This window comes from Rousettus aegyptiacus, unplaced genomic scaffold, assembly GCF_014176215.1.
Source record: "Rousettus aegyptiacus isolate mRouAeg1 unplaced genomic scaffold, mRouAeg1.p scaffold_m13_p_10, whole genome shotgun sequence".
NCBI lineage: Eukaryota > Metazoa > Chordata > Mammalia > Chiroptera > Pteropodidae > Rousettus > Rousettus aegyptiacus.
Window position 1 is genome coordinate 70,635,076 of NW_023416285.1, and position 24,590 is coordinate 70,659,665.

Consider the following 24,590-nt stretch of genomic DNA (forward strand, 5'->3'; position numbering starts at 1 on the left):
TCCAGTAAAGTTCTTCTTTAGATATGAAGGAGAAATAAAGACATTTTCAGAAATATAGAAGCTGAGGGAATATTCCACCATAAGGCCTGCATTACAGGAAATACTAAAGGGGGTCATTTTATCTGAAACACTAAAACAAAACAAAACAAAACAAAATACAAAACAATGAGTAAGATGACTAACAGAAATAGAGAAACAAGAAATTGCAGTCCTTATTGAGAACAGGGTATTATAAACTTAAATACTACATAATGGTAAACGGAGATAAAAATACTTTTAAAAGAGAAGAAGACAATAGCTACTGCAATTCAGGAATGAATTCACAACATAAATAGGTATAATTTGAGATAACAAAAACATAAAAGGGGAAGGAGTAAAGGTTTCAATCTGCAAATGGAGATTGAAATGGAGACAAAATGCATGCAGAATAAAAAAGACTATTGTATATATGAAACTTTCTTTTACATTAACTTAATGGCAACCACATATGCAAAAACTCAGAATTGAGATGCATAACATAAAATAAGAGGAACAGAGAAAAAAATTAGAGAATACCACCAAACTAAAATAACAGACACAGACACAAAGACAAAGAAACAATGGAGACACTGAGCTACCGGAAAACAAAAGATAAAATGGCTATAGGAAAACCCCATATATGAAAAATCACCCTAAATGTTAATGGACTGAACTCACCAATAAAAAAGCACAGAGTAGCAGGTTGAACCAAGAAAACAAAACCTAACCATATGCTGCCTTCAAGAGACACATCTCAGCTGCAAGGACAAGTACTGATTCAAAGTGAAAGTTTGGAAAATGACAGTCCACGCAAATGACATCCAGAGAAAATTGTGTGTAGACATACTTATATATGATGAAATAAGCTTCAAGATAAAAAAGTAACAAGAGACAATCATGGACACTTCATAATGATAAAGAGGACCATACATCAAGAAGACATAACACTTATCAATGTATATACTCCCAATTAGGGAGAATCAAAATATATAAAGCAACTATTAACAGAACTAAGGGAGAAATGGACACAATTATAGTAGGGAACATAAATACCCCACTGTAAGCATGGATATATCATCCAAACAGAAAATCAGTGTGGAAACATCATCCTTAAATGACACATTAGACCAAATGGACATCATTGACATTTACAGAGCCTTTCATCTCAAAACATCAGATTATACATTCTTCTCTAGTTCACATAAAACATTCTTAAGTTGTGGGACACATAACTACCCTCAACAAATTTAAGAAGATCATACTGACCATATTCTCTGACCTCAATGCTTTGAAACTGGAGATCAACTACAAAGAGGAGAAAGAAACACAAATATGTGGAAATTAAACAGCACACTACTGAAGAATGACTAGCTCGAATAAGAAATAAAAGAAGAAATCAAGAAATACATAGAAACAAATGAGAATGAAAATAAAATATAATATATCAAAACTTTTGGAAAATAGCAAAAGTGGTAATAAGAAGAAAGTTCCTATCATTATGGGCTTATGTCAAGAAACAAAAAGGATACCAAATAAACAACCTAATATTACATCTTTAAAAAACTAGGAAAAAAAAAAAAAGAAAATATGAATCCCAAAGTCATCCCAGAAGCTAAGCAAGGTCTGGGCCTGGTTAGTACTTGGATACTTGGATGGGAGACCACCTGGAAAGACTAGGTGCTGTAGGTATAAAATAAATAAATTAGTAAAAACTAAAAAAATTTAAATAAATAAATAAATAAATAAATAAATAAATAAATAAATAAAATGAAGCCCAAACTCAGCAGAATGAAGGAAATAATAAAAATTAGGACAGAATTAGATGAATTAGGGAACAAGAGGATAATAGAAAGAAATTAATGCAACGAAGACTTGCTCTTTAAAAAGATCAATAAAATTGACAAAACCCTGGCTAAACTCACTAAGGAAAAGTGAGAAAAAACACAAATAACAAAATCAGAAATGAAAGAGAAGTTATGACAGATACCACCAAAATACAAAGGGTCATACAAGAATTTTATGAAAGATATATGCCACCAAATTTAATAACCTAGAAAAATATTGCCAAGTTATTAGAAACCTATAGCCTTCCTAGACTGAATCATGAAGAACTAGAAAATCTAAATAGACCCATCAACAGTAAGGAAATTGAAACAATCAACAAAACTTCCCCCAAAGTACAAGTCCAGACCCAGTTACCTTAACTAGTGATTTTTATCAAACATTCAAAGAAGACTTAATACCTGTTCTTCTCAAACTCTTCCAAAAAAATTTGAAGAAGAGGCAGTACTTTCTAAATCATTTTATGAGGCAAAAATCACACTAATATCAAAACCTGTAAAGATAACACAATAAAAGAAAACTATCGACCAACGTCTGTGATGAATACAGATGCAAAAATTCTAAACAAAATACTAGCAAATCAAATACAAAGATATGTTGAAAAGGTTATTCATCATAATCAGGTGGAATTCATTTCAGGAGCTCCAGGATGGTTCGACATACACAAATTAAAGTGATACACCATTTAAATAAAATAAAGGATAAAAATTATATAATTTTATCAATAGATGAAGAAAAAGCATTTGACAAGGTACAGCAATTATTTATGATTACAATACTTCATAATATGAGTATAGAAAGAAAGTACCTTAACATAATAAAGGTCATATATAACAAATCCTTAGTTAATATCATATTTAATGGTGAAAAACTGAAAACCTTTCCTTTAAGATTAGAAAGAAGATAATGTTGTCTGCTAGCACCACTTCTATTAAATACAGTGTTGGAATTCTTAGCTAGAGCAATCAGGAAAAAATAAATAAATAAAAGGTATCCAAATAGGGAATGAAAAAGTCAAATTGTCTCTTTTTGCAGATGACATGATTCTCTTCATGATTCTCTTAAAGGCTCTACTAAAAAAAACGATTAGAAACAATAAACACAATACATTTTCAGGATACAAAATCGACATACAAAATTCATAGCATTCCTATACACTAACAATGAAATTTCAGAAAAAGAAATGAAAAAACAATTCCTTTTGTAATTGTAACAAAAAGAACGAAATTTCTAAGAATAAACCTGATGAAGTATCTGAAGGACCTATACATCGAAAACTATAGCATTATTTAAAGAAATTGAAGGAGACATAAAGAAATGAACAGATAGTCATGTTTCTGAATTTGTAGAATCAACGTAGTTAAAATGGCCTTATTATCCAAAGCAATATACAGATTAATGCATTCCTCATTAAAATCTGTGTCATTTTTTAAAGAAATAGAACAAAAAAATCATCAGATATGTATAGAATCACAAAAGACCCTGAATAGCCAAAGAAGTCCTGCAAAAAAAAAAAAAAAATGAGTAAGGCTGGAGATATCACACTGCCTGACTTCAAATTATACTACAAAGAAACAATAATGAAAGCAGTGTGGTATTGGCAGAAAAACAAACACATTGACCAGTGGAAGAGAACTGAGAGACCAGAAATAAACTTATGTATACATGGCAAATAATTTTTGACAAAGGAACCAAAAATATACAATGAAGAAAGGAAAGCTTCTTCAATAAATGATGCTGGGAAAACTGGAAAGCCACATGCAAAAGAATGAAACGACTAAACTGCGCTCCGTCACCGTATACCAAAATTTACTCAAAATAGATCAAATACCTAAATATAAGAATTGAAACAATAAATTACATGGAAGAAATATAGGTACTAAACTCACAGACCTTGGATGTAGAAAGAATTATATGAATTTGACTTCTAAGGCAAGGGAAGTAAAAGCAAACATAAATGAATGGGAGTATATCAAACTAAAAATTTCTGTACAGCAAAAGAAACCATCAACAAAACAAAGAGGCAACCAACTGAATGGGAGAATATATTTGCAAACAATGCCTCTGATAAGGGGCTAATATCCAAAATTCACAAAGAACTCATACACTCAACAGTATAATAAAAATACAATTAAAAAATGGTCATAGGACTGGAAGAGGAACTTATCCCAATAAGACATATAAATGGCCAACAAACATATGAAAAGATGTTCAACTTCACTAGCTATTGGGGGAAATACAATTTAAAACCATAATGAGATACCACCTAACACCTGTTAGAATGACTATCATTAACAGGAAAAGTAATACCACATGTTGGAGAAGTGGGGAAAAAGGAACCCTTATGCACTGCCAGTGGGAATGGAAACTGGTATAGCCACTGTGGAAAATAGTATGAAGATTCCTCAGAAAACTAAAAAAAGAGGTACCATCAATCCCTCTTTCAGGTATCTACCCCTCAAATTTTGAAAACATTTACTCATAAAGATATATGCACCCCAATGTTTATAGCAGCGTTATTCATAGCAGTCAAGATATGGAAATGGCCAAAGTGATAGATAATTGGATAAAGGGGATGTGGTACATATATACAATGGGGTATTATTCAGCCATAAGAAAAGATTAAATATTGCCATTTGCGACATGAATGGATCTTGAGATTATCATACTAAGAGAAATAGTCAGACAGGAAGTGTTAAGAACCATATAAATTAACTCATGTGGAACATAAAACTGAAAGCAACAAATAAATAAGACAAAAAGAGACTCATAGGCAAGGACAACAGTTTAATGGTTAGCAGAGGGGAAAGAGTAACAATGGATGTAAATAAGGGTAAAGAGAGTCAAATACATGGTGACAGAAGGAAATTTAACTTTGGGCAGTGAACACAGTGCAATGTACATATGACGTATTATTGAATTGTATACTTGAAACCTATATAATTATATTTACCAATGTCACCCCAATAAATTTAATACTAAAAAATAATAAAATAAAATAAAATGGCATTAATAATTGAGAATTATGTATACATAATAATGAACATGTGGGAGATATGATGATTTAAAATAAAAAGTATATTAAATACTCATGTACTGTGCATAGTAAGTACTTGATAAATGTTAGATACTACTATTTTTATTGTCCAAATGTTGATCGACTTAATTCTTAGGAATATCTTAAAATATTTCTCTTAGTTATTGAACTACTTTCCTTACTTTGACAATTTTCCCTCATCTTTCTCCTGAAGCCTTTATTTTTATAACCTATTATTGGATTTCTTTTATTTCATTTTACAAGAACTATTTTCATGATTTAGTCCTTTTCTAATATTCTGTTAGTGGGGAGTACACAAAGCATGATTCTTAGAGCAAGGCAATATCACACCTCCCACTACATATGAAGAAGTATATGAGTTATTGCCTCTTTCTGCCTCTTGAAAACCAGCATCCTGGACTATAACCTATTCCTAATCAAGTATTTCCTATATCTGAAGGGAGAGATGCAAAGACACAGATACAGCTAAGAAATTTTTACAGAAAAGGGTAGCAGAATTCTGAGTTCTTCACCTACATCGTGGTAATGCAGTGGCTACAATGTCAAGGGTATCAACCTTACCAACTGGGGTCCTGAAAGAGATGTTGTATATGTTCTCAGCTTCCAAGAGAACTGTAGTTTCTTTGTTTCCAGGCTTTTTTCCAACTCTTCAAGACATGCTTCTAATGAATTCCTTTTCTGATTATGTGAATCAGAGTCAATTTTCGTTGTTTATAATCAAGGGCTTCACCTAATACTGAAATTAGTGCCAGAAATAAATGACAAGTAACAAATTCTTAGGAGAATGGGGAAAATATATAATTAGCGTGGAACCTAGATGAGTCTGAAGACAGTAAACATTCCATTAGCATTCCAGAATGGGAAGTTGACACAACATAGCATATAGTAGTTATTTAACTAATTAAAGTTCCACCAGTAGTCACCTGGAATCAAGTAGCCATTTGAAGGAAAGACTTTGGTTTAATGAGTTATAGGTTCTCTAAGACAGTAAAAAAGAGTATGATGAATTCAAGGCCACGGGGTAATATGACTTTTTGTAATGAAACTTTTCAAAAAAATTAAGATCAAATCCTTAAATTCTTAGTTTGAAATATGGTAGATTACAAAGATGGACAACAACAATTTCTGTCACCTTGTATGCTCAAGCCGCTTTCTTGGAATAGTCTTGGGACTGTGTATTACAGGGTTAGGGGTTGAGAAGGGTTAGTAGCTTCCTCTTTCACAGTTTTTGGGATTCAGCACCACGAAAAAGCTCAAGTCAGACCTTCGAATAATAATAGAATTCACTGACACAGGGAGGCCCAGTCAGTCCCCAGGTATACTAGCAACTCCAACTGAGTCTCTAGAAACATGAGTAAAGCCATTTTGGATATTTTAGCCCTAGTTACAGTTCCAGCCAACACCATGTAGAACAGGGACAAGCCATCAATGGTAGGCTGAATAATGATCCCTCCAAGATATTCACATCCTAACCCCTGGAATCCTTGAATGACATCTTATTTGGCAAAATATACTTCACAAATGTGATTAAATGAATGATCTTGAGATGGAAATATTATCTTATATCATCTGTGTGGACCCTAAATGTAATCTAAGAATTCTTAAAGAGGGATGCAAAAAGAGTCAACAACACAGTATTAAGAGATGTCATAATAAAAACAAGAGGTTGGAATGATGTGTGGAAGGGGTCATGAGTTAATAAATGCAGGCAGCCACTAAAAGCTTAAAATGGCAAGGAGATAAATTCTCCCCTCAATACCTCCAGAAGAAACCAGCCATGCTGAGCTGACATCTTGACTTTAGCTCTGGGAAAATGAGCTATAAGAGAATAAATTTGCATTGTTTTAAGCCACCTAATTTTTGATAATTTGCTATAACAATAGGCATTTAATACAATATCTCTGTCGAATCCTCCTCAAATTATAAAATACTGAGAACTAATGAATAGTTATTGTCTCATGCTACTAAATTTGAGGCAGCTGTAGAGCAATAATAATTGGAATACAGTGTGAGTGAGTAACCAGAGTTACTTAAATCTTTGCTAAAAGAAACTACCAGTTAGAGCCTAAGGAAAAAAGTAATTAAGAATTAATGTAAATTCGTATTTTATAGATTTACAATATTAATTGAATTCACACGTTTACTAAGCTTTTTATGTGCAATTTAGTACCCTGTCAGGAAAGAGTGGATGTCTAAAAACTAGAATAGAGATTTAGAGGAGGAGTTGGAGGCTCCAAGTACCAAAAGCACAACATCCATTTACTGCATCTTCTTTGTGTGCCAAAAATAATCTCACCTCACTTCCCTAACCAGGCCAAAGTTCTTTCACTTGAAGGAATTATTTTGCAATGCTTCTTACAGTGATAAACCAGATGTCAGCATACTCCTAGATGATACTAACAAAGTCAATCCAGAAAGACATATTCAGCAAATCAATTTTAGGGGTTCGTTAATGTGTAAAGAGACTATAATTTGTATATATTTTGGAAGGTATTCTGAAAGTATATGAACAAAAAGAGAACATAGCTTCGTATTAAAATACATGCATTAATTATGCTACACTTAATGCTTTCTCCCATCTTTTATCCGAATCAAATAGCATTACTGTAATGAGATTTATTATTACAAACACAATAAATTATTACTATTTTTTCTTTAGGTAGTCAATTAAATTTTAAAGTGATTAAAATAATTTGAAAATTTATTTTAAATTACCTTTACCCTCATTTTAATTATCTCTAGAGTTAATTTTTTGTTTGTGTGACTGTACGAGTTTCTCTCAGGTATATTTCTTTTTAATCAACTTTCTCTTTTATTATTTGTAGTTCAAATCTGCTGATTATGAATTCTTTCTTCTTTTTCTTGTATGAAAAAAGCCTTTATTTCACCTTTGCTTAGCAAAGTGAAATAAACATCATATTGTACCAGGGCTAAATCAAATCCTGATCTGTGTCTATGGTCTTGGACTACAAGTTACTTCAGAGAAAATGTGAATGTTACTCAATTCTTTAGTGACATCTTTACATGACTGAGAGAAAAGAAAGTTGGAGGTTTTGCTGAGAGTTTCGATGAGACACATGCATACCAAAAGTTCTAGTTGAATCATATGAATAATGAGGGTTACCACAGTGAAGTTCCTGGAGGTCGAGTGGTCTGGAACACGTCAGAATATCCACTGCACTTTGCACTCCCACCAGCACTGAAGTAGGAATAAATGTACTCTTTGGGCTTAAAATTTTTTTTCCTATATGTTATATTTTTTCTTTTCTTCATCTGATTTGCTTCCAGTTTATAATAGGGCTTGGAAAAAGAAAAAGATCCATGTGGTTCAGGCTGCAGTAAATGCAGCTCTACTGTTCTGTCTTTCTGCTCGAACGGATACAATGATGCTCCAAGAATCTGTAGTAGGTTTTGTACTATGTGAGACAATGGGAATCACAGCAGAGAACACTTGGCTCTTATAGCAAAATGATGCCTCTTAATCAACTTTTTCTATTGAAAAATGGTTCTTGGATACATATTGGGTCCTGGAAGGGGCAGATTTCTGAACCAGAGTCTCTAAGTGACCATACAAAGTAAGCTGCCCATAATGTACCTGATGATGTCTATCCAGCTCAATAATGAGCATAGCCAGCAGTAATCTATAATGAAAATAAAGTGAAATATATGAGACCAGTCCTGAGTTAGTTTGAGACCATACAAATTTAATAAACAAATTGCTTTCCTTCTTAGTATGCCCTCTCTGGCTTTACTAGTATCTAAGATCTCTCCCAAAACGTATACCCCTAGCTGCATGGAAAATTCTCCAAAATAATATAATTGAGAAAAAAAGTATATGAGTCTCACAGATAACCCACTGGCAGAAAATAAAATTTTTAAAATTTAATTAAATTATCTACTCTGACTTTAAATATCTACAAAGAGTTTGCTCTGGAAGATTATATAATCCACTGAAAAATTCTTTCAAAAGACAGAACTTCAAGTGGTATTTCTCATCCTCTATTTCTCTTAGAAGAAAAGATGGCTTAAGTTAAACCTCTACTTCAATGTGTCAATAGATGCTAAGGTCTGGCCAGATGGCCAAGGGCCTGCAAGGAATATAATTAGAGGATTGGTACCAAACAGTATAGTTAAGGTGTTTCACTCAAGATGCAATATGGGAGACAATATCATGAATGGCCAAGAATTATACCCTTCAGAATGGGAAACATATAATGAAAAGTGAATATAAAGGGGAAAAGAAGAGAAATAGGTATGATAAAAAGGGAATTATTTAGTGCCATCTTCTACTGCTATAACAAGTGGTAAAATTTAATAAATGATCACGGCAATTATATATCAAATATTCTTCCAAGGGCTGACGTTAAATGATGTTTCATTTAATCTCTAAGCTGAAACTCTTTCAGTTGAGAACAGAGAAACAGTTGAGGATGTAGAAATAATGATTAAAAGGGGAAAGTGATAAATACCACCAATAGTCTTATAACTATTTGTAGAAACAAGTCTTATATCTACATTACCTTCTTGTTGTGTCATCTAAATATTTATATATACTTTGAAATCTTTACCTATTTCTTTTTTTTCCCCCACTTATTTCAAGTATATGCAGAACATATTGTTTGTGGTTAACTTTACAAACTAGCTCTTAGAGTGCAAAAACACACCAGAATTAGAGATACCAAGAACATCACACAGAGATTCTGGGCTCGTATCTGGTAGTTAGAATTGAAGAGAATTTGAAGTGCCTTCTTTGGTCAGAGTGTGAGTGAACATATTTTCAGCTATGCCAGGTGAGAATTCTGGCTCCATGACAAAATTCAATGTGTGTTTTCTTAGACCACTGGCAATTGCAAAGGCTTTGCTATCAGGCCACATGGGGGAAAGTGGCTCTTTCTACACTTGACTTGGTGCACGGTCAATGCAAGGGAGTTGTAGTCAAGGACTCAGCCATCCCTCTTCCACTAGACCAGGTTTTATGCACATCTGCATTCCTAATCCAAATGTTTCCATTTGGAAGTCTCCTTATGGGGGTGAGGGAGGTTGGCTGTTCATGTGTCTTTGCTAAGACCTCCTTATCAGTAGGACTTGAAGACACTTTTCTTTACTCTGAGTCAGTTGTCCATGCTTTTCCATTTTTAGACCTTCCCCTCTTCCTTTCTGGCCCCCGAGTTCATAAAATGTCAAGAACATTATGTGTGGGGCTTTCTTAACAGTGAGACAATTCCCTCACCCTCTGTGTTAATACAGCTGACCCTTGTCTGCTTTCATTTCAAGGGTTTAAATGGAATATTGAGGGATCCAATGCCTCTTCTATTTGGCCTCTTGCTTGTATTATCACAGTAAGTGAATAAAGGCTCAAATGTTACTTCAGTTTGGTTCAGTGTCTTAAATGACCACCTTAACATTGGGCAGCTCAATTTACTTGATACCAGAGAATCCTATTTTAAATTTCTTTTGAAATCCAAATATGAGAATGAAGTAAGTGAACTTGTAGACAATTTTGTAAACTAAAATTGGACAGTTGCAGTGTTTCTGACTTCCCATCATCTGATTCCTTACTGGAGTTAATCCCTCAATTTGTATGTATTGGTGAGGCTACAGCCCATTCCCTTTACAAAATAGGTCATTTCTATTGATCTATTTTCAAGTTCGGTGGCTTCTCTCTCATCTTCATTCTGCAGTGAAACTCATCCAATGGATTTTTCATTTTAAATTTTCTATTTTTCCCAGTTCTAAAATTTCTATTTGGTTCATATTTTCTATTTTCTATTCATCTTCTGAGATTTTCTATTTTTATTCATTATTAACATACTTGAACACAGTTATAATATTGGCCTTAAAATCTTTGTCTGTTATTTTCAGTCTTAGTCATTTACCCATTTGTTTTATCATCTTTTCTCTTATATACAGTTCATATTTTTCTGTTTCCTTATATGCCATGCAATTGTCCCCTACTTGATTAGGTTAGTTCATCTTTACTTCTCTTACCATATCTGCTGTATTTCCCAGTTTTCATTACTTTAGTTCATATACTTAATTATAAGTATATTACTGTAGATATGTATATATGTATATGTAAATTTGTGTGCCTGTATATCATAACAGAAATGCATATATACTGTATATATTTTTATTCTTCAATTAAAAATATCTTTTTATGTCAATTTGCCATTGCAATTAAAAAAATACACTACATTTTACATTTCATAAATTCTACACTTTGCTTCAGTTCTTTATCTGCCAGAGAATCTTTTTTTTTTTTCTTTCTTATATCCTAAAAGCTGCATACAGGAATGGTATTTTCGGGTGTGTGTGTGTATGTGTGTGTGTTATAGTTGAAACTATTAATGACTAAATCCATGTTTCCTAGCTGAGCTTGAGACAAAGATTGAATGCTGATATTTAACGTGGAAAGTGCAAATCCAGAGAGTACCAAGTTTAATGTAAAGAAAAGATAGAAATCAATGCCAGGAGAAATATTGGTGTTCAGGCACCTACTAATGACAAATCTGAAGAGACACAGAAATCTTTTTAGCAAAAGTCTCTTTTTCCTTCCTGGAAATCTCCAGTCAGACACATGGAAAAGCCTCTAAGCAATCCATAGAAGGGAGAAAAGAAGGATAATTTATTTGTCCAACTTCCTGTAGCCATATATTTATCATTGGTCAAAATTTTCTCCCAGAGGAACTTAACTTCTCCCATTACACACTACACACATACATATACTGCATGATTTCAGATCTGTTATCCAGCTCTTTTGGCTGCCCCCGATACCAGGTCCCACACATGTTTTGCGGACTTTCTTCTAAATCTGGAAGAGAAAAATGAATTGGTCTAGCAGCATGAAAACAACCTGGAAAGAAGGCCAGAAAATCCATAAGTAAGTGGGTAATTGGCTGGAGGTAGTAGAAAGCCAAGAGAGGCTGAATTGGATGACACTGGCTGAAGAGATTCATATGGTAGTTCTTATGTAATCTTCCTGTTGCTTACACATATTAATGACAACTTAAGAAGTATAGAAATCTTACATCGCAAAACCTTTTTTTTCAACATTCTGTACACATTGCTTCATTGTATTCTGGTTATTAATTTTCCAAAGAAAATGTATAAGCCTCTTGCTTTTTTAAACTTTAGGAAATATGCTAATATTAAATGACAAATAATATTAAATAGGAAATTATGCCAGCTAATATATATTGAGAACATCATATGATAGACTCTAGTCTAAGTGTTCTGCAAACACTAAACTATTTAATAGCTTATTTAGTAATGATTCTGCACTGAGAAGTAGTTGGTATTATTATCTTCCTTTTAAAATGGAGAAACTAAGGCCCATAGAAGATGAGTAACTAATCTAAAATCACACTGTAAATAGCAGGGTGTAAATAGAAAGTAAACAGTATATCCATAAAAATGGTCCTTAACCACTCCCTACTACTCTACAAAGATAACTTTATTAGGACATGCCTAATCATGGCATTCTATAATTCATTGTATTTAAAGTTTTATGAGCACATTTTATTTTGTATGTGGCTTTTCCAGTATTTTTTCATTTCTGCTATTCTTTTTCTTTTTTTTTCAGAAATGTATATAGTGTATACTTTGTTTGTAAGTTTTAGTCCATTATTACAACATGGCAGTTTCCTAAGTTAATCAACTTGCAGACTTTTTCACCCAGAGCATTTATTGCTTTCAGTGGAGATCTTAATTACATAATAAGAGTTATATTTATATTTTCATATTTTTTTTCATGTGTTACATTTTTGTTCTTATTTATCCTTGTTTTTCTTTCTTCCTTTTTCTGTCTTGGTCCTTGTGCATTATGTTTTAATCTTCCTCTACAGAGTCCACTTTCATTTTCATAGTATTTTATTGCTAAGCTTTGTCTATATATATATATATATATATTATTATTACTTGAAAACGAATTCATATTCAGTGATTGACTGCATGTCATGAACTGTTTCTGGAAAAAGCCACATGGTTAGGACATAACGTGTTTTCTCTATAAATTAAAAGTGAACTTCTGCCAATAGTCAGCAAGACAACAGAAACTTCAGCCCTACAACCACAAGAACTAAATTTTACCAACGACCTGAATGAGCTTGGAAGAGAATTCTAAGCTAAAGATGATACTGCTATCCTGCCCACGACTTGAAAATTTGCAGAATGAAACACATTTTTTAAGTATAGTAAAAGAACACTGATCTACACATGCATATACATATATGTAGGTAGGTAGGTAATTAGGTATGTAAATAGGTATTTATTTAAATATTTATTTATCTATCAATCCATCTATACATTTATTGTAGATGTAAAAGATTGTAGTAAATAGCGCTGAGTTTACAGTGTAAACAATGGTATGTCCTACATTGAAATCAGTTTTTGCACTGAAAATGTGAAAATTTTCTCCCATAATATGAAAAGATTGCTTGCTGAAGGAAGCAAACTTGAAGAGCTGCTGACTATCTCAGGCAAGAAGTCATGCAATATAACTAAACTACATAAGAAATTATGCAGCTTTAAAAATTCTTTGTAAAAGAATTATTATAGTCTGACCTCAGCAATGGATTTTAGTATGTAGCAGAGTTAATTTGTACTTTTAAAGCCAACCTACAGCCCATAACATCTCATTTCTTAGTTTAATTATATTTTCTTTAGTTCTGTGCTCATTGCAGAAGAAAAACAGCTGGGGCCCCTCCTGTGGAAAAGATCTCTTCATACTTGAGTTCCATTATTGAAGGTAGCTCAAACTCCTTTTCTTTAAAGTCATTCATTTTCTCAAGGCCACATGGGATGTTTGACATGTTCTGCCTGTGAAGATTAGACCTATAGTTGACATATAAGAAAGCCCCTCAGAAATTCAGCCATCTGATTTATCAATAAAAAGATATTTTCTTAATCAAATTAGCCCATTTTATTAAAAGCTCTACTTCCCAAAATGAAATCATTTTCTAAGCCAAGAACAGTCGGCCAATGTTTCTAGCAAAGTTGAAAGTCTAGTATTTTCTAGACTGTACTTCTAGAAAAGATAAGTCCAAATGTATAAACAATAACCCATACTAAAATATCAATGAGTTTTCCTCATAGTAAGGATAACACAGAATTGTAACAAATTTAAATACATTAGATAATTTAAATCAAATTGATTAGCATTTGGCTGTAATCAGTCATCGGCATGAAATGCTTTTTAATCAGGTAATGACTTCATTAAACATGGTTAATCGCACACCACCTTGAACTCATTTTCTAAACATAGACTTAATTATTCAAATTATGGCAATTAAAACACACTAGTCAATGGCTGGATTCAGTTTTGAAACTGCCTAGGAAAGCTTGCCAAAAATTCTCATCATTTGCAGGAGTTGGAGTGTGTGTTGAATATCTAATCAAAGCAAACAGACTTTTGAATCTAACAGTACTATGGAAACAAAATATGGACAACGCCGAGTTGTTATTTCTTAACCAAATTATGTAATAAACTTAGAGAATTAAACAGGGCATAGAGAATACACTTGACACTTAAAAAAACAGCTTGTTTAGTGTTTATATAAATTTGTCATTTATATTTCAAATATTATACACTTTTTTTATCATTAGACAATACTCAATTCAGGTAAAGTAGAAATACATTTTCTGTACTGACCACAGAATCAACAAAAATGTATAGAACCTCCTATTCAATGCATAGGTACACTAGGTAAACAAAAGAATGGAAAAAGTTTTAGAGCCATGTCCTGGAGGGGGAAAGGTATTCCTGTGATATTTATTCTGCCTTGCATTCTCCAAGATACACTGAGATCTTGATACTGATTGTGCGGCTAAACAATATTCAATGCGTAAATAATAAAATGCATTTTTCGGTCTTTCTGTCTTGAGGCATACACTTGGAAAACATATTCTTTTGCAGCTCAGCTAAAGAAATTAAATTGGATTCTGTTTCATTTGACTCTCTATTTGGTTTTTCTTGACCACTCTGGCACTGAGTAGAATTATTTTCTTGACTATGTATATTTATGTACTCACTAAGAAAAGGTTTACATAGTCCGATAAACATCAAGGAAATGAAATAGAGCACATTGCCTTAAATTTACCTCATGTCTCAGTTTTATTCATAGCAGTTTAAGAATGGTAATTATTGTGCGTAATATGTTTTTGTTTTTTTTTTCCAAAATTTGGTGTGTCATTCAATTATTCCACACTCGATTCAATGTTCCATCTGCTAATGGACAGTATAAAAATATATATCCATAATTATAACAAAACAAATTTCAAACATTAATTTAAAAGAGTTAGCATACCTATAGAGGTCTCAAGGTACATCAGTTACTTTCATCCATTAGTTGAAATCTATAATATAAAGATTTCATGTGAAAAAATTCTTGCAAATTCACAGAAAGAAGTGGTTTTTTTGCATAATTCTTAACAATATTCTTTTTATTATAACAATGTTTTCCTTATTAAAATGATCAAATCAGCAAACAAAAACGATCACATTTACTTCTGAAGAAGTGATAACTCTTAGTAATGTCATGTATATGTGATATCAGATATATAACATTTCCAAGGGACATTTAATTTTCATGTGTTTTTTAATTTAGAAAAAAAGTAGAAATGTCAATATGATCTCATCACAGAATATTAATTTATGGATTAGAGCTGTTCACACAGTGTTTTCAAAATAAAAAGCTATTCCTAAAAGAGAAAGGCATAATAATAATAATAATTTCAACTTCATTTCATTTTTATCTTATAGCTCAACATCGGGTATAAATTTTATGAAAATTAATGTGCTCCCTATTTCATTCTGAGCCTGTATTTACAGCATATTGAAGAAAACTTATTGGCTTAGTAATGCAATGGAAATTACATCTTATTATCATAAAATATAAAAAATACACTTCGAATAATTTTATTGGAATTTTTTTCTGAAATTACATCATTATAATAACAAGAGAAAACAGCATGAGAGAAACTTTCCATCTTTTCACCATGTAAAGATATATTTTAGTAAAGTTTACCTGACATACATTGATTTTTTTTTTCTTTGAAGATAGAGTACGATGACAAATGGTAGCTAAAACAACAAATACTTGAAATTCCACCCTGAAAATTATATATATGTAATTTGTCACATGTAATAAAAATGCACTCTAGGCCTTTTGTATCTTGCTCAGGCCCACTTCCCTGTCGTAATTTCCCTTCTAATAACACTTTGCTTTACTGCTGTAAAAAAAAAAAAAATGCATTTTATTATTTACCCACTGAGTATTGTTTAGCAGCGCAATCAGTATCAGGATCTCAGTGTATCTAGGTGAATGTGAGGCAGAATAAATAGCACAGGAATACCACTCCTGCTCCAGGATATGGCTCCAAAATCTTTTCCTTTCTTCAGATATCACCCTGTTTTAGCTTTGGCAAGGGGGTGGGGGTGAGCCGAAATCAGTTTTTTCCAGCTTAGACACCGTCTTTGGCTAAGGCATGACCTTTGGCTAATTATAATAGAATTGTAATCTCATTCACATTGCAAATACTACAGCTCCCATCATACATCTGACACCATGATAGTTCCAGAAACACCATATAAGGAAGAAAAAGTGAGAAACTGAGCTTTCTGTCTACCGGAAGGAGACCATGATGCTACCATCAGTGCCACATTTCCAGACTCTGCCTCAAGGAAGAACAAAAGCCCGCAATCAAGACATCTTCATATTACTCTCTCTAGTTCTCCCTCATTCCCCTCTTGAGTATGTACTTTCACTTTAATAAACCTTGTGCTTCCTACTTGCAATCGGTTTTGCCCTTGAATTCTTTCTCATGGCATAAGACAAGAACCTGGTTACCAGAGCCCTGAGTTCTCTGGCAACAAATATATATCATGTCTTTTCCAGATATATCATCGTCTTCATATTCCTTCTACAGAAACTGAGAGATAGGAGTGCTATATTAATGATTACATTTCAAAGGTATATCCTAGGTACTTGAGAAAGACATTCTAGGGCAGCAAAACCTGCAAGAAGCTGGGAGAACATTCACATCTCAAAGGGGATAGAGAAAGTTTACTCTTATAAGTTTTCTGAAGTAAATGGTCTAAGAAAAGAAAGGTAAGTGGCACTAGAGTCAGGAAGAAACTTGTCTAAAGTGTAGTCAGATTGAGGAAATCTTTAAGACCATCTTGGTCAGAACATAGCACCCCAAGGGTTAGGACCAAAGTGAGGCACCTCAGATGTAGAATTTAAGAAGTCCTAGGTACCTCACCCTGGTCTTAGTCCTGCAGCACTCTATAGACTATTTCTTCTGGCAGATTTTACTGAAAGTTTGGGGTTATCAAGGCAAGGTTTGGAAGACCAAAATTTTATTCTATCTTTATTCCTAAAACATATTCCTCAGGCGCAGAGGGTTGAGTTAATCGTATTCTTCAGTTCAAACTGTATCCTATCATCTTTGGTTCATGTAAGACCCTTATTATGGAATTGTATCTTCCTCAAATTCATTTCTTAAAGTCTTAATCCTTGATGTATTTGAATATGGGACCTTTAGGGAAGGAAGGTTAAATGAAATCATAAAGGCGTGGTCCTAATCTGTTTAAATTGTTACTATATAAGAAGAGAAGGAGACATCAGAGATCCCTCTCTTTCCAAAGGAGCACAGAGGAAAGACCATGTGAGGACACAGTGAGAAAGCATCTGTCTCTAAGCCAAGAAGACAGTTCTCATGAGAAGCTGAATTTGCTTGTTATTGGTCCAAAGTTCATGTGCCAGACATTTCAAAAGGCCAATATCCAAAAGTCAGAGTTTAAAGTTAAGGAACGTTTTATCAATAGTGAAGACACCAGCTAAAGAAAATGGAGACCTTAGATGATCCTCCAATCTATCTGAAGAGGGCCCAGACTTCAGGGTTTTATATCAAAGGAAGGAAGAATGGATAAGGCAGAAGACATCTCGGCATCAACACAGATCCCAGGAAGAAGCGAAATCTCTAAATCTCTTTGTTCCTCTCCTTTGACCTGTCTACTGGAGTCCAGTCTTGAGGCTTCTGCAAATATTTAACAAGCAATTATTATTTTGTACATATTTTTCAACCTTCTTCAAAGAAGCACCCTCTGACGAGGGGCTATTCTTAAAAAAACTCAAGTCTCAAGCAGAATTTCTCTAATGATTAGCATATCTATAACAGGAGCTATTTACCGGAAGGCCATAAGAAAAAACCACAGGCTAGGATAAGTACAGAGTCAAAGAGATTGAGCATTTTACTCTGTTACATGCTAGTACTTTTGTTACAGGAGAGTGGAATCCTGTCCTCTCAACACATTGACCAGGCTCTTGATGTCTCTAACAAAGAATTGAGCAAGACACCAAAGTACAGAAGCAAAAAGAATAGCTTGATTGGAAGGGAGTAAAGCAAGAGTACACTTCCAGAAGTGGAAGTCAGCCTGAGCCAAGAGAAGGTTTATTTTATCACCCAAGTCCTTTTCTTCATGTTCTAATTCTATTTTTTTTTTTTACTTCTCCTTCACAGATTGTTTTCTTGATTAGCCTCTGTGAAAAAATATAACTCCTAGATAAATTCAGCCATATTTATTATGTTCTAATCCATACACTTCATGTCTAGAGCATCAATTAATGTACAACTAAAGGAATCAATTAATGTAAAATTAAAATTTGCTTAAAAACAAAAATTCAGGCAATTATGGTTTAAAACAGCATTTTTCTCTATATTTAAGTAACGGCATTTAAAATAATATATTTTAATTTAAATTTAAAATAACATAAATGTTTACAGAATATACAGCATGATTAAGAGTATATTCTGTTTTTATTTTTACCCTTTCCCACCCACACCCATGGTTCTCTCCATGAATTCATCTTTAGCTGAATCCCACTGTGGAATAAAATAGGTAATTTCTGAGTTCTGTTTTTTTAAGTGGGCATTGCAAATTCCAGGCTCCACCTTCAATTAAAAAAAAAAAAAAACTGAAGGAAAGGCTCTTTTCTCCTAACAGTCCAAAGCACAGAGCTATAGGCATTTGAATTTCTTCCTATACATCACTTGCCATTGCACATTATCTCTCAGCAACAGCTGGTGACACCCAGGCACTGTGCCTCTAGGAAAGTTCTTTTTTCCCCCCTTCCATCTGTTTCAGTCCATTTATCTCAGAAAGAAAACATTGTTTTAGCTGGTCTGCTTGCAACATCTTATACACAATGTAATTTAAATCTCTTCAGTTAGGGAAAGCAGATTTGCATTTCGAGGCTAGTTTTGCTTTAAAAACTAGCTGAAGTTGAAGGTTTTCACAACTTGATGATCAGTTAGAATTTTTTTATAGGTAGAGTAGAAAAATATATTATTTCTACTTTATCAAAAGAAAGTAAAGCTAATATGTAAGTATGCTTGAAAACAAAATATGCTGATTTGTTTATGAGGTTGAATTTAAACTTAAGTGATCAATTTTTATCTTCACTAGAGAATAGCAAGGAGTTTTGCAATTTTTTAAAGGGCTGCTAAGATCTATGTCTCCTCACTCTACTGCTCTTGACTAGAATTAGCAGAGTGGAAGCAACTTCATCTTCTTTTGCTGCCGCTTCACACCTTCACACAAGGTCTGAATGTCCAGACCATGATTATCATAATATTTGTTCTTTTTCTTCCTTTAAAAAAAATTGTGACCTCCTCTCCCATGTTTGATGAAAACACAAGCTCTGGAGTCAAACTGCTACGGTCTGAAGGAAGCCACCATTTTATGTGCTACCTTGAGCACGTTTTTGTCACATGTCTTAAGTCTCCTTGATCTAAAAAGTGAAGTTCCTATTTCATATGATTGTTATGAGGATTAAATGATATGTTTTCTTTTAAAGTGTTAACCATACTGACTATCTCTTGTAAGGGATCAAGTGTAAACTAATATAAGTATTCAGAAATAATGAGATGTTCTTTTCTCTGGATTATCATAATTGTTCCTCTTTTCCAATAAAGAAGAATGTCATTCTTCTTTTGAATTAACCTCTTTGTTTTTGGTTAGGAAAGGGAAATAATAAAACCTTATTCCTAATATTGATGTTTTAAGAATTATACTGTCCTTTCCTAAAGCCATTATTGCAACAAAGCTAATTTTATTCAGCAAAGCATAAAGTCAATGTTCTAATTGATGCTTTCTAATGCACTAATGTTTTCTGTTTCCAATTTAGTGGAATTTTTTATTTTTAAATAGATTTTTTTTTTTTTTAGTGTGTGTGCATTTTTTTATATCGAGTAAATACTTTTCACGTTTGGATTAGAAAAGTTAAAAATGCATGTGAAATTCATTCTTCCTGTCAGTTGTTTCTAAGTTTAGGTGTTAATTTTTTTCACAAAGCAATAAAACACATGAATAATAAGCTATGTTTTAAAATGTATTTCTTCATTCTCCACTTTTCAGCAATAAAGGTGCTTGTCATAGACCATTATGAGAATTATTATTCTACACCGCTCTGAGCTACAGATTGTCTACTCAAATCAGCATGTGGAAGTCTAACGGATCTCAAAATTGCCAAAAATGAAATTATTGATTCCACTTCTCACAAAAGTTAGGGTTAGGGTTAGGGTTAGGGTTAGGGTTTAGGGTTCAAGTTCGGATTAGGGCAAGGTTTTAGGGTTAGGATTTAGGGTTAGGGTTAGGATTAGGGGTTAGGGTTAGTGTTAGCATTTAGCAGAGGCCATTTTACAATTTCTTAAAGAGTTAGAGTTAAGGTTAGGTTAGGTGTTAGCAGAGGTCATTTTACATAGCAATAAATTTGTCCAATAAGCTAGAGTGCTAGTAGCAACATAAAATAAGACAGTTATTAAATATAACTAATTAAAACAAATCCTAGAAATTTATCATGTCGATGAATTTTTGTATTTTGAAGTGATACAAAAAGCAATTATAAATCTATAAGCTAAAAGCGAAATACATATCCAGCTACTAGGTTACTACATTATTTTCTCTTCTCAACTTGCTAAAAAGTTTCAGAAGATAGAAAATAAAAAGAAACTTGAGAGAAATCATCACAAATTTAATAACCTAGACTATGAAAACCAGAAATGTATCATTTTAAAAATAATTGGAAGTACTGAGAAAGCTAATTTATAATATTTCCAAGTTTTTGTACATGATGTAACTATAATCAGATGAAGAAAATGATATATTCTCAATTATTAAAGAGGGAAATTATAAAGTATTAAAAGATTATATTTACATATGATGATATAATCATTCTTAATTTCCTAACATTATTTTTAAATTTAATTCAGTTGAATAAACAACTATTAAACTTGTAATATGTTGCAGGCTGAGAAAAAGAGGAAGAATATGAAGCTCGCTTATTCAAAGAGCTCACAATTTAAGAAAAGATACAGATAAAAGACTAAATATGTCATAATAAAATTTTATACATGCAACAATAAAGTCATTCACAAAATACAGTATCATAAGTATGTTTATAGTTATTAAGATTTGAATATAGAAGTAAGACATAAACTATGTTAAGAAGAATAAATGTAATTTTTCAAATGTACAATGAAGGAAAGACCTCAAAAAAATGAAGAAATATGTTCAAACAAACAAAATCATGAAAAAGTTTAATGTACAGAAGGACTATGGAGAGGCCGAAAACAGGAAACAAAACAGGGAGATGAGATCAAGCCAAAGAGATCTGAAGACAGATCATGATGATCTTCAGTAAGACATCAATAGTACACTCAGAATAAAAGAGTTTAAATGCTGAGGTAAATAGAGAAACATTAAAATATATTCTATAACAAATTGGCATGACATAATCATTATTTTTTAAAAACTTGCTCTGGAAGCAACAATAGAATTTGAAAGGATAAAATGAAAAAGAGGGACCTAGTCAGCAGGCTACTGACACAACTGGGGGAGTTATTAATGGTGATCTAGGAAAAAGCTTTAGACTTTTTTATTGAAAAGATAAAGAAATATTAAGGTGATAGAATGAAAGGAACTTGTTGACAGGCTCTCTTTGAGAAACAATAAAATAGAAAATATTTATAATTATTTCCACTGTTCTGGTTTGGGTTGTGCTGTCTTTTTCCAAGGTAAGGAATTAAAAAAAGGACATGAATATCTTATGAGTAGATGAAAGAGATGATGAGTTTTGTTTAGATTATAATATACTTTAAATATCTTAGGAAAGTCAAATTAAAATTTGATGGGAGAAGTAAGTAGCTGAATATTCTAATATGCAAATATGCAGTCCAAGAGAATAATCTGAGCTGAGGTTTTAGATTTCAATTAGTCAGTATACAGGTAACAAACATTTACAATTAAGGGAGAGAAAACCACTAGTAACCACTAGCCTATTGTCCATGTCCATGAGACTCTGTTTCTTTGTCCTGTTCATTTGTTGCTTTTAGGTTTATATCCTCGCATATAAGTAATGTCAACTTTTTCTGTCTGGCTTATTTTGCTTAGCATGATTATCTCGAGGTCCATTCATGTCATTGCAAATGGCAGTATTTTACCTCTTCTTATGACTGAGTAATATTCTATTGCATATATGTACTACATCTTCTTTATCCAATCATCTATTGTAGGACACTTCATTGCTTCCATGTCCTGGCCACTGTGAATAATCCTTATATAAAAATCAATGTGAAAATATCTTTTCAGATATGAGTTTTCAAGTCTTTGGGGTAAATACCCAGTAGAGGGATTGCTGGATCATATGGTAGGTTGATTCTTAGTTTTTTGAGGAAACTCCGTACTGTTTTCCATAGTGGCTGTACCAATTTTCAGTCCCACTAGTACTGTATTGAGGGTTCCTTTTTCTCCGCATCCTCTCCAGCACTTATTATTACTTGTCTTGCTGATAACATCTATTCTAACAGATGTGAGATGGTATCTCATTGTAGTTTTGATTTGCATTTCCCTAATAGCTAGAAATGTTGAGCATCTTTTCATATGTCTTCTTGGGATAAGTGTATGTTCAGGTCCTCTGACCATTTTATTATTGGATGGATTGTTTTTGGTGATATTGAGTTGCATGAGTTCTTTGTATATTTTGGATATTAGACCCTTATTGGAGGTGTTGCTTGCAAATATATTTCCCATTCAGATGGTTGTCTCTTTACCTCGTTGAACATTTCTTTTGCTGAGCAGAAGCTTTTAAGTTTGATGTAGTCCCATTCATTTATTTTTGCTTTTACTTCCCTTGACTTTGAGGTCAAATTTAGAAAATCCTCTTTAAGTCCAAGATTCATAAGTTTATTACCTATGTTTTCTTCCATGCAATTTATTGTTTCAGTTCTGATATTCATGTCCTTAATCCGTTTCGAGTTAATTTTGGTGTGTGGTGATAGACAACACAGTCTAGTTTCATTCTTTTGCTGGTGGCTTTCCAGTTTTCCCAGCACCATTTATTGGGAAGGCTTTCCTGTCTTTACTATATGTTTTTGGCTCTTCCGTCAAAAATTATTTTCCCATGTAAACATGGGTTTACTTCTAGACTCTCAATTCTGTTCCACTGGTCTGTATGTCTGTTTTTCTACAAATACTATTCCATTTTGTTTATTGTTGCTTTGTAGTATACTTTGAAATCAGGCAGAATGATGCCTCCAGCCTGGTTCTTTTTGCTCAGGATGGCTTTGGTGATTTGGGGTCTTTTGTGCTCCCATACAAATCTGATGAATTTTCATTCTATTTCTTTAAAAAATCTCAATGGGATTTTGATGGGTCATTAAATCTGTATAATATTTTAGGTAATAAGGTCATTTAAATTATGTTATTTTTTTTCAACCCAAGAACATGAAATAATTTTCCATTTCTTTCTATCTTCTTTGATTTCTTTTAATAGGATCTTATAGTTTTCACTATATAGGTCATTCACATTTCATTAAATTTATTCCTAGGTATTTTACTCTTTTTGTTGCAATTGCAAAAGGAATTATTTTTTTCCACTTCTTTTTCTGATACTTCACTATTAGGATATAGGAACGCTATGGATTTTTGAACATTGATTTTGTATCCAGAAACTTTACTGTATTTGCTTATTGTTATGAATAGTATTCTTGTGGAGTCTTTAGGGTTTTCTATATCGAGAATCATATCATCTGCCAAAATGTCATTTCCTATTTGGATGCCTTTTATATCTTTCTCTGGCCTGATTGCGCTTGCTAGGACCTTCAATGGTATATTGAATAACAGCGATGATAGTGGACAGCCTTGTCTATTTCCGGATCTTAGAGAAAAAGTTTTCAGCTTTTCATCATTAAGTATAAAGTTGGCTGAGGGTTTGTCACATATGGTCTTTATTATGTTAAGTTACTTTCCTTCTATACTGATTTTGTTAAGTGTTTTAATCATAAGTGAATACTGTATGATGTCAGCTATAATTTTAACTTCAGGTATTATCAATATGCCCATGATTACCAAAGCTACAGCTCGACATTTGAGATGGTAGTTCTGATTTTAAGAGTGTTTACTTGCTCTACCTGAGTATCTCTGTTATTTACTCTAACTCATAATGTTTCTCAAATGTGTCCCTCCTATTTTCTTATCTCATTATCAATTAAAAGACATCACTATTCATCTAGTCATTCCAATTGGAAGCTTGAAAGTGTTTCTAACTTATTTCTCTCTCAATTATTTTCTATTGACAAGTCCTATCCATCTTGTAGAGACAATCATCATTTC